General features: G+C 47.6%; 1 protein-coding gene across 1 annotated transcript in view; it reads left to right on the forward strand.

The window, feature by feature from the left end:
* The first annotated feature begins 2,125 nt into the window (after positions 1-2,125).
* Positions 2,126-20,682, forward strand: part of BRINP2 (BMP/retinoic acid inducible neural specific 2) — a 111,759-nt gene continuing 93,202 nt past the window's right edge. Inside the window, exon 1 of the mRNA XM_007531465.3 lies at positions 2,126-2,862. The gene's annotated coding sequence lies outside the window, so the exon portion shown is untranslated. The remainder of the gene's footprint in view (positions 2,863-20,682) is intronic.

Genomic DNA, 20,682 nt, shown 5'->3' on the forward strand with positions numbered 1-20,682 from the left:
CCTTTTGTATTCTTCCCCTTCTTCTCCTTATTCTTTTTTCTTGCTTATTTATTAATGAAAAAAATGAAAGCGAAAAGAGATTCAGATCATCACTCTGGCACATGCTGGAAAATGAACCCAGGACCTCATGCCTGTGGATCCAATGCTTTATCCACTGCACCACCTCCTGGGATAACATATTAATTTTTTAATATGTTTTTTTTCTTAAATATTTATTTTATGAGCTACATAAAGAGAGGCCAGAGTAGTACTCTACTCTGTTACATATAGTGCTAGGGATTGAACTCAGGACCCTATGCTTGCAAGCTTAAAACTCCACCACTATGCCACCTCCTGGGCTGCTCTTGTTAATTTTTCAACAGAGTTGGGATTGTCATAGGAGAAGAATACAAAGGTACATTCTCCTTTTTGCAAGTCTTTTTTTGTGTCTCCCAATTGCACTCCTTCTCCTCCTCTATAGAGATATTGAAATTTTTCTTTCCATTAAGATTGGTGACCATTTGTTCATTCACTCATTTTCTTTGCCTACTCCTACTATTTTAGCAGGGTCTGAACATTTGATGTAAAGGTCAGGGTTCCCACTATCTCTAGGAAACAATGGAGCAAATAACTTAGCAGCTGAATGACAAGATTTAGCTTCTCACTGCCTCACTTGGATGCTTTATTTTACAGGAAAGCTGGGAATCTTCTGGAACCACCATGCTTTGACACATTTTGTCTTGTCATTTAGGCAAACTGATATCTACAGTTTGGAGGAGGAAAGTCAAAACAGTACTGAAGTCCAAGAAAACCACAAAGGTGAAATGAGTGGATTGATGTGTTTAGATGTGAAATATTTCCCACCACTTATTCAGAACATCACTTTTTCAGTTAATCATGAGTTATATTACTTTCATATTCACTAAATGTCTGCATTCTCTTCTCCTTCCCCTACTCCTTATCTTCCTCTTTTGTTTTTTAAATAAAATAATTTCTGATGTTGCACTCCATTCAAGGAAACTAAACAAGAAAGAACACATTTCTCCCATCCCCCTCTCTCTTACTCTAGGTTCTCTACACACCCCCCCCCTACACACAGGACATTTATGCCATTTAGTGTAAATCCCCCAAATTCCTCTGCTAGTGTCATTCCTCAGTCTTCTGTTGAATTGCATTTTCCTTCAACTATTGCACTCCCAGCTTTCTGCCAACATTTTATGCAGTGGGCTAGTTAGCTGGACATAATTCAATTTTGCATTCTCATTAGGACATACCAAGAATCTATTTTGTACACTTTGATTCAAAGTTTATATTTTCTTTACTCCTTGGGCTTTTTCAATCCACAGACTCAGCAACAGCACCTGCTTCCTAGAAACAAGGCTGTTCCTGTTTGAATTTCTCAGTCTTACAAAGCCAACAGAGAGCCAGGGTCCCTCCTCTCTCTGTACTCAGAAGTGAAAGCAGACACAGAGGAAAACACCACTGGCAAAAACAATTCCTTGTTTGGGAAGCAGAACATTTACCCACTTTACTTCTCCCTAGAAACTCGATATCTCCTCTTTGCTTTTGTCTGCATCATCCTGATTTGGGGACAGAATGTTTCTTGATTTAGCTGTTCAGAGTCTCTAAATCTGTTTCTCACTCTCCCCTTCTTATTGATTTCCTGCTATCTTTCTCTCTGTTTCTCTGATCTGTCTGTGTGCACAATCACACAGGTATGTGTCATCAAGGGTTTCTCATTAAGTAGCTCAGGACCAAGGAACTAAATAAAATTTACCAAACCACTGAATCACACCTCCTGCTAGGAAACTGGTTAAAATGGGCCCCTAATCTCTGATAATTCCAGTTAAGAAAGCCAGGCAAATTGGTTGAGGCACAAGATTATAACTATCCAAGTCCCCAGCCCTGGATGAAGCCATAGCTTCCTGAGCCCCTCTCAAAAAGTCCTTGCTGCAAAACTGGGAGGGGTCACCTCCCTTCTTCCCCTCCTCCCTGCCCCAAGGAGACAGCCGGTGCTCCTCGAGCCCGCCCCCTGCCGCCTCCCAGCCAATGGGCGCCCTCGGGGAGTATGGCGCCGGCTGCCATTGGCTGAGGGCCGCCGCGCAGGAGCCAGAAAGAGCGAGGCCGGCGGGGCAGCATTGTTAGCTCCCGCCGCTGGGCTGGCGCGCTAGCCCGCAGGTGACAGCGCTGAGGTGCAGCGCCCTGGGAGGCGCGGGGACGCCCGGCTGCAGCTCAGCCTGAAGCGGCCCCCTCCACGCCTTCGCGCCTCGCCCCGCTGAGCTGGAAGCCGGGAGCTGGGAGCCGGGAGCCCGGAGCACCCCGCTAGCGCTCCCAGGGATGTTCTACTGCCCTGGGGTGTGGGGACCGGTCTGCGGACCGCCAGGGGAGCCGGGCAGCCAGGGCGGGGAGCTGTATTTACCCCCGTGCAGGGGACAACAAGCGGCCGGGTAAGTCGCTACAGTTGGCAAGAAGGCACCATCTCCTGGGCAAGGGACGGGGACCCGCTTCCCACGTTGCGTTTTGGACTTTGCAGAGCGACCCCGCGTGCGCCCCACTTTGGGCACGCTTTGGGGGCCCGGGACTCCAGGCTGCTCAACTGGAAGGCGACGAGCAGGGGGTCTGAAGGGGGCGCCGGAGCTGGCAGAGCGGGGTACAGAAGCATTTGCACACGGACATTGGTTTGCTCCCCTTTGCAAGCCCGGGGGGGGGGGGTGGAGGCCTTGGCGCCCCGCTAACCCCCACATGAGGAAAAGCCACCAGAAATCATGAAGTAGAAACTTTGGAAAGCTGCCACAGGAGATGTAGCTCCAAAACCTGGGATCTTGGAATCCCCTCCTCATCAGCGGAGGTCTATAGCACCAAGCGCTCCTGCAAGGATTCAAGGTAAGGGCTCTGGGTTTGTCTGGCGTTTCTCCACACCGCTTCCCTTTCCTTGTCCTTTTGGTGTGTCCCCCCAGGAGTGGGCTCATCTGGCCTTCCTCCCCTCTGGCCCTGGAGCCTGTGAATTGGCAGGCTGAAGGAAATGACACCCCTACTCGAGTCTTGGTGTCTGTCTTGAGGCCTGAGCAGTGGACTTTGGGGTTTAGCTGGAGAGCTCCCTGTTATTGCCTCCTGCATGGCTGTCACAGGGCTCCTGCGCTCTGCCTGACCTATATTGCTATTGCCTGGGCTTGAGTCCTTAAAGTTAGCGCAACTCCCATTAGCTACAGAAAATCCAGCTGGACTGCATGATTGCAGGAGGTGATGAGAGTGGACGCTGGACTAAACTGGGCACCATTCAGTGTGTTGGGGGGTTGGTGGCGAGGGGTGGGTGGGACCAAAGAACAGAGGTTGTAAATGGCATGCATTGAGGGCTCTAGGGCATTCTGTAGACACCTGCTTCTTTCTCCCCCATACATGCAACCCAGGAAGACAATTCCCCCGGAGAGGAAACCCCATAGGTTGCAAATAGTCTCCCCAAGGGGGTGGCAGAAACCCCATTGATTGAGTTGAACTCTAAGGGAGAGAGCCTGGCTGGGCTGGAAGCAGGAACATACCAGGCTTGTCTTGCCACCCACCTCCTTGTTTCTGTAGACATCTGGGAACACAGTCCAGCACTGCCGATGGTATTTCTCTGTGTCTGCTTGTGTGTATGTGTGAACTCCGGTGCTATGCACACAGCTGTCTGCAGGAAGCTGGGAAGTGCCGCTCTCTGCCCAGGCCCCAGAGGCTCTGAGGGTCTCTTTCTATTATGAGCATGAACTTGGGAGCTGTTGTTGCAGTCCAAAGGAGTTTCTTCTCTGCCAGGCAGCCTACTCTGCATGGCACATGTTTATCCAGGGTCTATAGACCTAAGGCAAATATTAACTAATAATCAGACTAATGCACTGTAGTGTGATGGAACGGACCCTTCTGTAAAGAACTGTGTGTGCTCTTGCTCACCCTGGGAACTGAATGCCCTGAGCAAGAACTCATGCTTTGCTGAAAGGGTAGGAATTACTACAGGCCAGGTTTTTGACTGGGTGCAGGGGCCTGAGCTGGAGGGGATATGTCAGCACAGGTCAATCTGGAGGAGAAAAGGTCTTTTGTAAGCCAAATGTTCCTGCCTCTGTCCTGTAGAAGGGACTCTCTCTGAGTGTCCGACCAAGCTGTCTAGATTGCAGGCACTGCCAGGATTAACCAAGCAGCTAAAGTATTATGCATAGTCCCCTGGGGGGCAGTCTGATGATATCAGGCATCAGCAAAGTGATGCTGGAGTTTGTGGCTTCTCACCCTTGACCCAGGTGTGTGTGTGTGTGTGTGTGTGTGTGTGTGTGTGTGTGTGTGTACATATGTGCATGCGTTTGTGGCAGAACGCTCTGGCATCCCTGGAAACCACAATAACTTACCTTGTCCCCTTGGGGGGAATAGCCAGGTGGCCCTGTGAGCTTACCCAGGTCACAGCTGCTGCCAGCTCTGGGGAGAGATGCATGCTCTGCTCCTCCTCACAGGGACTAAATGTGGGTAGGTGTGGAGTGTGGCTGCTTTGAAGTGTCTGAAGGAAGGGAAGCAAATATCAGACCAGAATCTGGGCTGCTGGAGGGAAGCAGTTTGCAGAGAGAAGGCAGAAGCATCCTTGACTCAGGCCTACATGGGCTTGGCTTTGTCTCCCCCAGTGGAGAGATATGTGTGCTATGTTGTGGACACAAGGAAGGAGAAGCAGAGGCTCTTGGGATGGGAACATCCTCCTCCTCTTTGGTTCTTTACACCAGCCACCCCATTTGGGGGACTGGGAAGGGCTCCCCTGCTGGCCTCCTAACAGGTTGTTTACTGAGGATCCCAGAGGGCCAAGAACCATCCCCCTCCCCAAGGCACAGGCCAGTAGCTGGGGATACTCCCCTGGCAGAGAAGAGGTCCCCTCTGAGACAGCTCCAGAGTCCCTCCCTGCCTCACAAACAAGAGGTAATCTGGAGACATCTGCATGGGCACTTTCTGCTGACTGGGATCTGCTGGGATCTGCTTGGAGGGCTCCTGGTGAGGGGTTTGTTTTCCCACTGTGCAGTATATTTTTGGTGATTCAAGCCTTTTTCTTTTTGAATAACAAGACCTTATATACTTTTTTTTTTTTTTTTTTTTTTTTATAATGGCACCCTTTTCCAAAGGGCTGCAAGCATTTTAAGGGAACTCCTCTAATTAATCCTCACACGGTGTTTGGTCTCCTTTATTTTTGATTACCCTAAGAAGTGAGCTGGAAAGACTTGAGGCCCCTTCTTGGAAAAGAAGGAATGTTGAGATCTTGGAAAAGAACTGCTTTATTCTGGAACATTTGGCGATTAAGGTGCGGGTTTCATGCCTCCCAAACCCATCCCAGATGCCGCCAATTCTTCCTCAGGAATGATTTCATCATAGTCATTGTGAGTTGATTTCTGCTGTTCCAGGTCTGGGAGGTCACAGGGACTTAAGGCCCCCTCCTCCACTGATACAGTAAAGTCTTGTAAGACCTCGCCTTTCCCCTCAGCCATCTTCTAGTCTAGTTAGGAAAACAGGTTTCCACCTGGGGGAAAGGCCAATGACAATGTTCATTCTAAACAGCTGTTCAATACCAGTGATTGTCAGGGCTGACCTAATGAATCTAGGATTGATTTGTACCAATAATGAGAGCTATCAGTATTCCAAGGAGGGAGAGCTGGAATGCTACCCTGAAAGAGGGACTGGGGATTGGTTAGAGAGAGAAAGCTGGGGAGAGGAGTTCAACTGAGATTCCTAGAGCAGCACAGTTGAGAAGGCCAGGAAAGCTGAGGCTTGCATGGTGCCTGGGTGTTTATCTGGGCTGCTTCCCTGCTGAAAGCCTGGGAATACCAAACACCTGCTTTTACCTAGAGGAAGCTGCTCTCACACTGGACAGAGGGCTCCCATTAGGCATCAGAAATGACCTAAACTTGCACCCACCCTCAAGACTAATCCATACATTATGGTGGAAATTCATGTTCAAGGTCAGAGAGCTTATCAACAGCAGCTCAGACAATTTGGAGGAAGATATTGAGAGAGAAGGCAAATTTCAAGAAAGCATGAGAAAAAATGTTTTCATAATTCTTCCCCCTCCCCCACCGCCATCAGACTCTCCTAAGACAAGAGTCTTGATTTGTCTCCATTTCCTCTTTCCCCACCCAAATGTCCCTACTGGGGTTTACTAGGAGCTGGCAACATGCCAAAGCCCTCAAGCTTTTAGCAGGGAGCAGGAGCTTTTCCATCTTAAGATTCTTGAGCATGCCCATGTCCATAACCTCTTGTCTCCCCTCCTCTTTCCCTTTTAATAAAACATATGCTGTAGCAGCCACAAAGGAGGAGACCACAGAGAGCAGGAGGCTGGGGTGTAGTCTCACCTGTACCTGCTCTATGGGGTTCATGACTGCTAGGCTGACCAGGAGAGGGGAGAGGCAGCCTGCCAGTCAGAACAGTGCTGAGTGAGGGCTGCTGGCCACCACTGGGAGGTGGCTGTCACCAGTCAGCCACACACATGTGCTCCAGCTCTGAGGACAGAGGAGTGGCAGGCCCAAGAAAAGCAGGTGACATAGCCTCCCTATTCCCTGCACCTCACTTGATTGCAGGTGCCAAGCTGCATGCCACTCACACCTTGAGTGGCCTGATAAGGACAAAGTTCCAGTAGGGCAGCACAGTGAAATGATTTGCCTAACTTGGCACCATAATTGCACTCAGAGGGGGAGGTGAGGAATCCCCAAATCCTGACTGGGCCCCAGGGTTTCAGTCTGAGCACAGGTCCTGAGGTGTAATTACTTTCCCTGGAATTTCCATCCTGTGTCTTCCTGTCACCATTGTTTTCTTGTGTTCAGAGAACTTGTAACTCACTGTGGGGTCCCAAGTCTCATCTCACTCTTCAAAATGATCCATGCCAAATTTAGGGGAAAGGTGAGAAGGAAAAATGAGACCACTGGGTTGGAATGTTGTGGTTGTGGGTTCTAGCTCTGCTTTGGGGAAGGAGAAATTAGCTTCTGGGTAGGAAAGTAGCATAAAACTTTCAAGCCTGAGACTTGCAAATTTAGTCCCTAGCACCACAATAAGCCAGAGATAAGCAGTGCACTGCTTATCTTAAAAACAAAAACAAAACAACAAAGAAAACCCTGCACACTGGGGCTGCAGGGGCTCGGTCTTCTGCCCAGCCAGGCTGCCTGCTGATATCTCTAGAACTGGACCCTCTCCCCCTGATCACAGGTTGGAGGTGGACTTGAGTAACTCCATTTCTTGTGGAACTGTTCCTCTTTACACAAGACCCAGGGCCAGAGAGCCACAGCAACTTCAGGTCTTGTGACAGTCAGCAAAGAATTAAAGCTTGACACACAGAAATGTGAAGAATTTAATAAAGTAATCAAAAGTACCCTCAAAAGAAAGTTACAGAGCTGTTAGGGGGAGGAGGAGAAGTCTACTTGCTGTTTGAGGCAGAGGTGATAGGTTTGATTGACAAGCCAGGTGATGCTGTCTATACCATGTGTGTGCTTGTCTGCAATATATACAGAAGACGAGCGGGTTCTCAGAACGGCAGTGCTCATTCATAATAATGAAGCAGTCACTCTGGGGTGCTAGGTCTTTCTGCGCTTGCACCGAAGGTGGGTTTTCACAGGAGGTTGTATATCCTGCTTTAGTCAGGATGCTCTGGAGCTGAATCCACCTGAATTTGAGGAGGGGTCTTGCCGGCTGCTCTATCTGATACCTGACTCCTTTTTGTGATTGGCACTTCAGCTATCTTGCAAGATGGACACTTGTTGCTGTCTTGCAAGAGGGGCCCTGAAGTTAAACTCCCTGAACTTCCACCTGCTCATTTCTACCTGCTGTGCCTACTCTGGCAGGACCTTCCGTAGCAGCAGTCCTTGTCCTGCCCTGCTCTGGCGCTTGTAGCTCCAGCAAAGTCTTCGAACGCTACATTGAGCAAAAGGATTGGTGAATGGCATCTCATCAGGCTAAATGGGAAACCCATGATGCAACATTCTAGAGTACTATCCACACACTGCTAACTACCCACCCAATGCTGAGTGCACTGCATTGTTCATACTTACTAACTACAGCACCTGCAGTACTTAACCTGAACTACACTACCTCCAGTAACCACACTGAACTAGTTGCCCACACTGTACCATGGATCAAGTACCACCAGGTACTTGTCTCAGCAGAGAGCTAATGTCACTGCTTTACACGTAGTATCAGCCCACACTATACCACCAACACATCCAACCTACCAAATACTAACCTACAGGACTCTACTACCTTTAGGTCCCCTCTGGTTAGAAGTGGCTCTTGACCACTTGAAATTTGTACTCTGGTAAAGCACACACAATGGATTTTGCAACCTTCTTTTGAAAGATTGTAACTTATCAACAATTTTTGGATTGACTACATGTCAGAATGCTCATGTTGTGGGTGTGTTGGGTTGGAGAGCATCCTTTCTGACTGGCTCCAGCAGTCTCTTCTGTCCTGGCTATGACTGCAAGGGGATCTACAGATGCATTTCTGGAGAGTCGCCCCTCTTGGGCAGTGTCAATGATCTGGGCCCTCTGAGCCACACAGAGACCTTGGAGAAGGATGCGTCACTGACTGCTTGGGTGGCCCTACTCCAACAAGGACAGATTTCTACCAAGCAAGAGAACAGAGTGCTTTACCTAAAATGACACCATAACTGTACTTGGCTCTTTGGGTTCTTGTTCCTGAAATTGGAAGTCAAAGAGGTGCAGAGAATTCTGTGGCTTACAGTTGGGGGTGGGGGTGCTCATCAAGGGTGACTCAGCAACCCCTCTCCTAGCATCTTTGCCTGGCTGCCTTCATTTCTCAAACAACTATCCCAAGATTTCTGTGCCTGCCTGCCAGTAGACATAGCCAAGGCAGTTCACAGGATGGGAAAGCCAGCATGATTCTGACTGGGGACCAGCTGGGTGGACTTAGCCTCTCTACCCAGTTAGCACCCTTCCTTCTGGGCGTTTTCCTTCCCACCAAACACATGGCCAGGAAGATGGGGAGAAAGAAAAGCCACACCTGTGCTCTCCTGATTCCCTTTTTTTCCCCTTGAGGATGCAGCATTAAAACTTTTTTTTTTTTTTAATGTGGAAGTTAATGGTTTATAGTACAGATGGCACAATTTCTCATCTCACCAAGATAGGGGTCTGCAAAACACTCTCTTTCTCAAGTTAAGTCCATTGTCTTGTATCAAGACCTGAAAACCCACCCAACCCCCAGAGTCCTTAGCTTTGATGCAATATACCAAACTAGTCCAAAGTTTACTTTGTTTCTGTTTTATGTCCGTGTTTCTGTTTTATGTCCATGTTTCCTAAGTTCTACCCAAAAGTGAGGCCATCCCATATTCAATCCCTGTGGAGAGCAGTCTGGAGTACTCTCAGAAGGCTAGAAATGGACCTGCCCTATGACCCTGCAATTCCTTTCCTGGGGATATATCCTAAGGAACCAAACATATTCAGAAAGATCTGTGTATACCTATGTTTATAGCAGTACAATTTGTAATAGCCCAAACTTGGAAGCAACCTAGATGTCCAACAACAGATGAGTGGCTAAGAAAGCTGTGGTATTTATACAGAGTAGAGTAACTGCCCTCCTTATTCTTTCCTGGGCCTCACCGTAGAAAGAATGGGGGCACAGACCATGATTGAATCATAGTTAATCATTATAGATTTGAACATTTTCAATCCACTCATCCTTGCTTTTTTATTAGGTATTGCACTGAGGTCTAGCCTATACCCTGAACTCCTATGTGCTCAGCATTCTATAGTTGACAGAAGGCATCACTGGGTTTCTTTCCATGATGCTCAGCACACCTGAATGGGGCAACTCACCTGCACCCCAGGCTTTCCGTGCTCTCTGTCCCCAAATTACCTTCACTACTGGCTGTTCTAGATTTGCTTCATCTGCTTGGTTTACTGGCTGTTTTTCTGAGTTAACAATGTAGAGGAGGGACCCTTACCTCTCTGAGCCTCAGTTTCGTCATCTATAAAATAAAAACAGCACCTCAACTCTCAAAAGTTCCTTCAAGCGCTAAACCAACTAAAGCACTAAAAAGACCCAAGTGAGCTAGAATGCACAAGATGCTCAGTCAGCATCTTTATCTCTTCTCCCAGCAGCCTGCACTTTGGCATCACAATGATTACAACACCACCAGTGACGTAGTCTGCACCAGTTTCCCCCATAAAACCATTTTTCCTTCCCCTACTTCTTTGCTTGGATGATAACACAGCCCCTCCCTCCCCACCTCCCCCCCCCCCCCCCCGCCCAGGCCTGATTGACAAGATATGGAAGGTTCTGGACCCCAGTTGCTTTCACACTGACCTCCATAGTTAGCCAATCACCAAGACCTGCGAAGGCCCATTTCCTAATGTTCCAGAACCCCAGCTCCCCTCCTGCTCCTGGGATCCCATGCCTTCTCACCTGGATGTTCCCAAAAGCTGGTCTCCTATTTTTCTTTCTGGAACACAAGGCCCTTCAGTCTCTCCCTTGCATAGGAGTGATGTTTCAAAACTCCCCCAAATTATCTGAATAAAAAAATTTAAAAAACAACCTTCCCATTTTTTTTTCTATCAAAATCATTTGAGGGAGGGAGCTCAGAGCCTATTTTTTTTTCTTTTTTGTTCTTTTTCTTTCTATTTTGATAGGACAGAGAGCAATTGAGAGGGGGAGGGGGAAGATAGAGAGGGAAAGAGATACTTGCACAACTGCTTCACCAGTCATGAAGCACCCTTCAGGCAGGTGTGGAGCAGGAGTGCAAACCCTGGTCCTTGTTCATGGTAAAGAGTCCACTCAGCCAGGGACACCACTGCCTGCACCTTCAGAGGCCACTGCCCCCCTCATTTTGACAGAACCAAAACTGATGGGGGGGAGCATTCAGATGTGTATACTACCACCCAGACCCTAAAACTAATATTTACAATTAATTAGGGGATCAGTTAACCAAAGCATCACTTTGGCATATGTGGTACAGTGGGTCAAACTTTGGACCTCATACTTTCAAGTCCTCTGTTCTACTGCTGTTGCCACCTCCCAGGATGCAAAACTTCACATTTCTGAAGACCACAGACCAGAGACACTGGCCTCTGCCTCTCTGTACCTCTCCACCTGCCCCATTCTCTTTTCAGCCACCCAAATCATCTTCCAGGTCCCTGTTAGCTTGGGGATGCTTCTTTGCAGAATCTTACCCCTCTGGTCCTCTGTTTTCTGGAGGTGACTGAGCTTCAGGAACAAGCTCTGTAAAGATGATCTCCTTGGTGAAGAGAGCCCCAAGACTCTGGGAAATAATGAATAGCCTCCCCCTCTCTCCTCCTACACATCTCACTTACTTTGTTCAGCACAGCCCCTTCCCCCCACCCTATAAGGATCTGTTTATGCGGCTAGCTGCACAGTCAGAAGGCGGGCTCAGGATGGGGCTTCTCAGAGGCATCTCAGATGTTTAGTCAGTATGTTGCTGTGAAGATGTGCCAGTAACTCTCATTCGACCATGAATAGCAGAGGGAGCCCTGCCATCCACTGTCTTCCATTTGAGAGGGAGGGTGGGGTGATGGTCACAGTGGAGCTGATGAAAGCTCTAGTGACACACAGCCATGTGTCAGCTTCAGTGCTGGGGTTTTACATTCACAATCTCATCTAATAGTCTATGCCTCTCATTTATTTCTTGACTTTCATTTATTTTATAGTCAGACAAGTTGAGAGTGAAGGGGAGATAGTGATAGTGTTGCAGCACTGCTTTTCCACTCATGAAGCTTTTCCTCTGCAGGTAGGGACTGGGGGTTTGAACCTGGGTCCTTGCGCATGATGACATATGCACTCTACTGGAGGTGCCACTGCCAGGATCCCTTAGAACCCTCACTTTAAAAAAAAATATTTATTTGTTCCCTTTTGTTGACCTTGCTGTTTTATTGTTGTAGTTATTGTTGTTGATGTCATCTTTGTTGGATAGGACAGAGAGAAATGGAGAGGAGAAGACAGAGAGGGGGAGAGAAAGATAGACACCTACAGACCTGCCTGTAAAGTGACTCCCCTGCAGGTGGGGAGCTGGGGGCTTGAACCAGGATCCTTATGCCTGTCTTTGCACTTTGCTCCATGTGTGCTTAACCCACTGCACTACTGCCCGACTCCCTGAACCCTCACTTTTAATACATCCTGTATTCTCATTTCAGAGATACTGAGTTTAGAGAGCTTAAAACCTCTACCTTAGCTCACACAGCTAAGTGGGGAAGGTGGTTAGAATTCTAACCAAGTTTATGCCCAAGTTCATATTGTTTATTACTATGGTAACCAGAAAAGCAAATATGTGGACAAGTAAATGAGATCAGTTGGGTGCTGAGACAGGTAATTGTGAACCCCAAGTACTGTAGTCACTGAGATGGTGGTCAGAGGAGGTCTCTTCAGAGAGGTGGTGTCTAAATTAAGATCTGATTTGTTTCTTGGAGAAGGGAGAAATCCCAGGGCAGGGGAGCACCTGGGGATGAGAAGGAGAACAACAGGGTACTTTGCTCTTTGCAAACAAAACTCTAGTTCCTATGATGTGCATGGCCTTATCCTTGAGGGCACCAGACTTGTCCCACCACATACTGGAGAGCAGCAAATGTCTGAATACCCCCTCCCCCACTTTGTCCGATTTCACTTGCCCCTTCTGTTCTCTAGGCTGAAGACTTAGCCACAAAGGTAGCAGGTATACACATGCATGCGTACATGCATACACACACGCACACCTCTCTTTCCAAAACCATTTTATTTCCTTTCTTTGCTGTGAATGACGTGTCACTCAGATCCTTCGCAAAGTGACAGGCACAGCCCGGCCAAAGGACTGGAGACAGTCCAGAAGCACAAACAAAAAGGGAAAAAGAAAATTATTTTTTAATGAGATGAGAAGTGAATTGAATAGGAAGGAGAAATGGGAGTTCGATCAGGGAGGGCCATGAAGGTGTTGACAGTGCTGTCCCTGGCCTGGGAGCTGGTTTACTGTTGGCTTTTTCATCTTACCTGGACGTGTATATGTGTATAGATACACGCTTGTACAGATGTGCCTGCATGTGTTCCTTCTCTACATAGGTTTCTCCTACTAAGGCTGTAGTAGTGATGTGAGAAGCTGGTGAAGTTTGTGTAGGACAATTGTAGCCTTTTACTTGCATGATCTCTAATCTTTTTTTTTCTTTTTTTGCCTCCAGGGTTATAGCTGGGGCTCAGAGGCAGCACTATGAATCCAGTGCTTCTGGCAGCTACCCCCCCCCCACCTTTTTAAATTGGGTATGACAGAGAGAAATTGGGCGGGGGGGAGAGAGACACCTGCAGACCTGCTTCACCACTCGTGAAGCATCCATGGGGAATGGAGTCTCAAGCCCAGATCCTTGTGCAGGCCCTTGTACTTCATATTATGTGCACTTAACCGGACCCCTTATTTAATCTTCATTGGATTTTTTCCTACTCTTGAAAGCATTCCTGTTTCCAGACTGAAATCGCTAAAGATACACTCAGGACTCCTGTCCTTGCACCATGCCCTCTTCCTGCCATGCAGGATATCTCTGAGCATCAGCAAGATAGAAAGTGCCCTGATTTCTGGGGCCCTTGAACCTGGGCTTTAGTGCAGGCTGGATCACTTTCTGTGTGACCTTAGATGTGTTCAGTAACCTCTCTGAACTTGAGAACCACGCCTTATAAAATGGCTTCTGTCTTAACAGGTTGAGAAGGTTAAAGACGGGCCAAAAACACAAGTAAATATCACATCATGAGCATTCAGAAAAATAGGAGTGACTTTTTTTAAAATATATATTTATTTATTATTGGGTATAGACAGATAAATTGAGGGAGGAGATAGAAAGGGAGAGAGATAAAGAGATACCTGCAGACCTGATTTACCACTCATGAAACTTTTCCCCCTGCAGGTGGGGGCTGGGCTTGAACCTGGGTCCTTGCACACTGTAATGTGATTGCTTAACCAGGTGTGCCACCTCCTGGCCCCAGAGTGACAGTTTTGTGTCCACAAGTATGACAGCTTACATCAGTGCCATGATGAGCCATGCAGGCACAAAGCCAATGTGAGTGAGAGGCAGGTGGTGATTTCTGTGTATGTTATTCAGGGCCAGGGAGTCAGGGACTTCTGGCAGGGGGCGGCAGATGCCAGCCACTATGCTAGGTGCTTTCCAGCCATGGTCTCACTGAACCACCTTACAACACTGAGTACATTTGTTGCCTTGTTTATTCACTGGTGTTGCCGGGACCTCACCTATGTGATTTCACAGCTGTGGGTGACTTTTTCAGATGGACACAGAGTGGGACAGACACCACCATGGCACTAGGGCTTCCTTGAGTGTTACAGTACCTACTGTGTTGTGCCAGGGTTTGATCCTGGACTGTGTGCATGGCAAGGCAGGAGGCCTGTCACTTTCTGCTTATAGAGGAGAAAGTTAAAGAGTTCAGAACGTGTAAATAACTGATCCACGGCCATGTCTTTGTTTGTTTGTTTTTGAAAATAGTACTCTAGGGAGCAAACTCAGGATGCTACATGTGTGCCACCACCCAGCTACCTCCACTATGACAGTCATTTATTTTATTTGATGTGACAGAGAGAAGTTGGGAGGGGTGGGAGGATAGAAAGTGTAGCATTGCTTCACTACTTAAGAAGCTTCTCCCCTGCAAGTAGACCCAGAGGCCTTGAACCCAGGTCCTTGCACATGGTATTGTGTGCTCAACCAAGTATACCACCCTCCGGTTCCTCTTCTTCCCTTTTTTTGGGGGGGTGGGGGTGGGGGGATAGCTAAGATCTCACTTGTTTGATTTCACTACTCCTGGGCTGACAATTTTTTCATTCAAAGAGAGAGAGATAGGCCCATTTTCTAGTGTGTATATATGTATGTATGCATTGAGGTGTGGGGCAGGTGATTCAGGCAGAGAGTCAGAGAGGAGAGATACCATTTCATCATCAGTGGGGCTCCCCTGACGCTAGCCAATGTGATGCCTGGGACTCACCTAGGACTTTGTACAGCATAAGGCATAAGGCATTCACTTGACAAGGTGAGCTACCTCCTGTCCCTTTGGTCACACCTCTTGGAAGTGGCTGAGTACAGATTTGAGCTCAGAGCTTACAAAGTCATCACTGGCCATATGGGGGGTGTGTGGCAGCTTTGTTGTCAAGGGAGATTAACTGCCTGCAGCTCTGGACTTCCTGGGTCAGGAGGACACAGAGAATCATTAGACCAGGTGAGGATTTCTGGGTCAGTTTAAGAGAGCTGGTGCACATTCAAAATGCTGTAGAATTTCAAGTGCAATGCTTTCCACATTCTGCATACTTGATGCATGTGCACTGAATATTTCAAGTGCTCTGGTTCTGAATATAGGTGTGTACTCCATTTGCAAGAGAACAGGCTTTCAAAACAATGGAAGAGTTGAGTGTCCTTTGGCTCAGAGTGAAGAGTTTCCTTCAGTGACACCTGGATTCACTGGCAGTGGATTTTAGACTCTGAAAACAAGCAACAGAAGATGTTCATCAAATTCACCCCTAACTGGAACCATGATGTATAAAGCAGACCCATGTGGGTCTCCCTGGCTTCACAGGCCTGGGGGGTGGGGTAGGGAGGTCCTGCCCCACTTGTGCCTTCATTCTACTTAGCACAAATGGCCACAGAACCATTTCCTGGGATCTGAAAGCCAGCTTGATTTGAACTCACTTAAAACCACCACGTCATACTTGTTTGCAAAAGACAAGGCCTGCCTGCTGGATTTAAAATAGCAGGGGCAGTGGTCAAGGGTGCTGATCCCCTGGTAGAGTGCAGGACTTGCCCTGTGTGTGGTCCTGAGTTCAATCCCAGGCTCCTCCTATGGCTGTGTGATGCTCCATTTCATTCATCTTAAATAAATAATTGCATTTAAGTTGGGAGGTGCTAAAATCAGTTAAAACAAAGACTCTCACCAAGTCATCACACCTGTGAATCCCAGGATTCTAGGCCAGTTTCTGGGCCCGAACTTTAACAACACTGGGTATTCTCCCTTGTTCTGAGTGGTTGAAGGAGCATACCCCCTATTGCCGGTGAACCCAGGTCTGCTGTGTGTCAGATGTGGGGCTGGACACTATGCACAAAATCTCAGGCAGCTGTGAGGAGCTCCTGTGAAGTGGGTTCTAGAAGGGGAGAAGAATTAGATACGAAGTGAAGCCAGTTAGTAATGGGGAATCTCCTAGCATATAAGTACTGGCATTAGGATCCAGTCCCTGACCATTGTGTGGAGGGAAGGGAGAGGGAGGCAGTTAGAATGTCCCTACCTCCCTACCACTGTGGCGCTGGGGACAGATCTCATCTCAGAGTCCCTTCCTCTCTGATCAACACTTCCCAATGGTGAGACTGGGTAGAAAAGCACTGACAGGCTCTCTGGTCTTTGATGCCTCTGATCTCACTGCCTCTCTGGTCTTCCAGGACCCCTTCCCTCAGTACCCCTGAGTCAGGCAGGGTCTGACTCTTAGGTTGCAGTCCCACCGACAGAGGAAGCCTCTTGGAGGACAGGGGTTTCTAATTTCCCCCTTCTGGGTCTGGTGCTACCTCAACCTCCTGAGCACCAAGCTGCCTGTGGGGTGCAGAAAAGCCAGTGTCCCTGGAGTCTGGCCTGGAAGAAGGGATCCCTTGTCATCTGTAGAAATACGGAGATGGAGGGACAGGGGGTTCCCTGTACTGGGGGGTTCAGCCAGGCAGCATCCTGTTAACTTTGCACCAGGCACAGGGAGTGGAAATGATGATGTCCTGAGGGGTTCACCGCATGCACTTCTTTCCTTGTCTGCATGCTTTTCACTCTTGGGGAGCCCAACCCAGCAATGGGAGCAAGTCAGGGTGCTGGGGACCCCTAGGGGCCAGATGCTGCATTACAGTTCCCTTCAGAGGCATAAGGAGGTCCCTGCCTGGATGGAGGTTGGAGTGGCTGGTACCATCCCTAAAAGCCTTGCTTCTAACTTGGTCCCCACCATCTCCAATCGGACAGCAGCAGGTGCGTACATGTGTGTTAGAAGCAATTCTAGACTCCCTCCTTCCCCCAACCTCACCCTCGACCCTCCCTCTGTTAGCCTTATGAAAACCAGCTCTCTGTTCCCCGGTACCAGGTACCAGAACCTCCCCTCTGTTCAGCAGCCCCCCCAAAGTCAGCACTCCACCTCACCCCCAGGGAGACACCTCCCAAACACACACCTCCTTCAAAAAGCCATCATTCCCTCCAGGCCCTTCCCACCTCTCATTAGTCCTATCGACTACTTTGTGCCAGAGTATTAATGACTAATAATTATTGAATGTGTTGCCCTCTCAATTAACACATAAGTGTTTATAGGAAAAAAATCAGATCTTTACCCAAAGTGAATACTTGTGGGGCCTTTTTTTTCTTCCTGTTTGAGTGGAACCAGCAACCCCCCCCCCCCCCAGTCCTCCCCGGCTAAAATAGACAATTGCCTTGATGAATTTACACTGCTTCATTTGCCATCTTCAATGCAGGGGGCTGGGAGTACTGGGTAGGGGCTTCAGCTGAACCCCCAGCAAAAGGCTTGTTCTAATGTTCTAACAAACTTTAGCAACTATGCTTTGTGTGACTGGGGGGAAGGCATGGAGACTCCTTCCTCCACTGCCTCCAAAGCTTACAGGAGATTTGACTTGACACAGAGGAACAGAACCCAAAGTAATTGAGGCCACAATGACACTCCCCTGCAATGACCTTAATTAAGGGGGAAAATCTGGAACTCAAGAGTTGGCATGGAGAGAATGGGCTCGGGTAGTCTGGGAGGTGGTTCAATGGATTAAAACATTGGACTCTCAAGCATGAGGTCCTGAGTTCAATCCTCGGAAGCCATGTACCAGAGTAATGTCTGGTTCTTTCTCTCCTCCTGTCTTTCTCATTAATAAATTTTATATATATATGGAGAGAGAGAGAGAGAGAGAGAGAGAGGTGTTGAGAATGAATGAAAATGGGCTCAGAATGATGAACTAGGGCCAAGCCCTGGGCAGGTTATGGTGTACACTAACTCTGTGATCTTCCAGGTCACATAACTGTGTGAGCCTCAGGCTCCAGGCCTTTTAAAAAGTGTATAGGAAATGCTCATGTCACAGGATCCTTTTGAGTCTGAAAACACTGCAGGTTCAGTCTCTGGCAACAGTACTTCCTGTTAAGTCTGGGGCATAGAGGCTATGGTATAAACTTTTTGCCAGTCATCTTATTCTTTGCCTTACCCCCACCTTTTTGAGTGCAGGGCAGCATAGAAATACTGTATTTAGGGCTAGCAAAATAGCTCCCTTGGAGAGCATGAGGCTTTGCCATGTGTGGCCCAGGTTTGAGCCTGGCTACCACCATACTGAAGGAAGCTCATGAAGCTTCCTGCAGGTGGGGGTTGGGGGCTTGAAGCCATGTCCTCTTTTGTAATTTTATTTCTTTTAATTTTTAAAAAAAATTAAATTTATGTATTTGTTTTGGATAGAGATAGAAAAACAGAAAGAGGGGCTGGGTGGTGGCACACCTGGTTAAGCACACATGTTGCAGTCCTCAAGGGCCCGGGTTCAAGCCCCTGGTCCCCACCTGAAGGGGGAAAGCTTCACAAGTGGTGAAGTGGTGCTGCAGGTGCCTCTCTGTCTCCTTCTCTCTCTGTCTCCCCCTTATCTCAATTTCTGGCTGTCTCTATCAAATAGATTTAAAAAATTAAAAAAAAAGAAAAACAGAAAGAAGATATAGAAGTATAGATAAAGAGAAACCAGCAGTACTACTTTACCACTTATGAAGACTTCCTCCTGCAGCTGGGAAAGGAGACTTGAACCCCAGTCCTTGAGCATTGTAACATACATGCTCTACCAGGTGTGCCACTGCTCAACTCTGAATCCATATCCTCTTGCATGGTAATGTGTGAGTTCTCCTGGGTGAGCCACCCATCAGGCCTCTGTCTCACTCTGAGAAAAAAAAAATATATATATAGGCCAGGACTAATGAAGCTAAAAGGGGGAGGGGAGCACCACACACGCACACGCACACACACGCACGCTCATGCACATGCAGGCACTCACGCACGCAGTGCATGTACCTGTATTATTTGCCCTTTAAAATTAGTTGAGGTAGTCCAGTCTCTTTAAGTGTGGTTGACTTGGTAATGACCTCAATTTCTCTTCAGATGGCAGCACTCTATGAAATATCTCCCCACCATATTTGGTTTCCTTAAATGTATTTCACAAATGCAGCATGCAAAGTGGATTTGGCAGTGACTTAAAAAGACTCAATGTATTTTAAAAAGAAAAAAAAAAGCCACAATAAAAAATTGGTTTGTTTCTGTAATACATGGTTCATGTGATATGACGAAAATCCGTTTTTATGCTTAGGGAAAATTGGCTAATTTTAAAGCAGTTGACACATGCCATATGCATATAGAGCAGTGGCAGGATTTTGCAGGCAAACAGCAGAAGATTTTGGGATCAGTAATGCCTCTGTTCAGACTGTGGTCAGTTAACTTCTTTTTTGGTGGCAGCCTCTTCCCCATGGGAGAGGAGAATGTAATGGAAAATGGACTCACGGTGGCCTCAGGTGCTAGATTCTGCTATTTGACCATAAAGTTGCAAACTTCCAACCCTGGAACACAGACACTCTGTTTTCATGAAATCAGGGAGAAGAGATTTAGGAACTTACCAATGGGGCAAGCTTGATGTGCAAGAACCTAATCCATTTATGAAGGAATCTGCTGGGTAAAGGAGATAACAGTAGAAGTGATACCGAATTACAGGAGACACACCGATTTGGGGTGACTCCGAAAATTTGCTTGACCTTGTCTCCTATTGACAGTAGGGATACTTTATGGACCCCAGTTATGGCATGCCTTGGGATTCTCTGGTTTACAGTCTTGGCATAAATCACATGGGAAAGAAAAGCCCACCTATATGCAATCACTGTTAAGGTCAAGAGAGTTCTCTGTAAAAATAAGAGGCTACAGAGGTGCCAAAAAAATAAAATAAAGAAATTTTAAAAAGGTAGCACAGTGGAGAAGAGCACTGGACTTGCAAGCATGAGGTCCTCAGTTCAGTCTCTGGCAACACACGTCAGAATAATGCTCTCGTTCTTTCATTAATGAATAGATCTTAAAAGTGAAAGAGGAAGTGGTTGACGAGTTTCAGACAGACAAATCTTCTGCTATCTTACTACCCCACCATCTTATCTTCCCAGCCCTGTATTTTCTACTTGGCATCATTACATTTTAGTTTACTTTCCTTTATTTCTTCTTAGGCAATATTTAATTAGTGACTACTGAGAGGAAAAAGCTGAACCGCTTAGAAAAGGTTTAGGGGGGGGGGTCGGGAGGTGGCGCAGTGGGTTAAGCGCATGTGGTGCAAAGCGCAGGGACCGGCTTAAGGATCCCGGTTCAAGCCCCGGCTCCCCACCTGCAGGGGAGTTGCTTCACAGGCGGTGAAGCAGGTCTGCAGGTGTCTATCTTTCCCCTCTCTGTCTTCCCCTACTCTCTCCGTTTCTCTCTGTCCTATCCAACAATGAACAACATCAACAATGGCAATAATAATAGCCACAACGAGGCTACAACAACAAGGGCAACAAAAAGGGGGAAAAATGGCCTCCAGGAGCGGTGGATTCATGGTGCAGGCACCGAGCCCAGCAATAACCCTGGAGGAAAAAAAAAAAAGAAAAGAAAAGGTTTATGGGTCAGGTAGGTAGGACTCAGCAGTTTGACATTCTAATCCTGTTATTCCTCACCTTAAACTGAACAGAGTCAGCAGG

This window comes from Erinaceus europaeus, chromosome 9, assembly GCF_950295315.1.
Source record: "Erinaceus europaeus chromosome 9, mEriEur2.1, whole genome shotgun sequence".
Taxonomy (NCBI): domain Eukaryota; kingdom Metazoa; phylum Chordata; class Mammalia; order Eulipotyphla; family Erinaceidae; genus Erinaceus; species Erinaceus europaeus.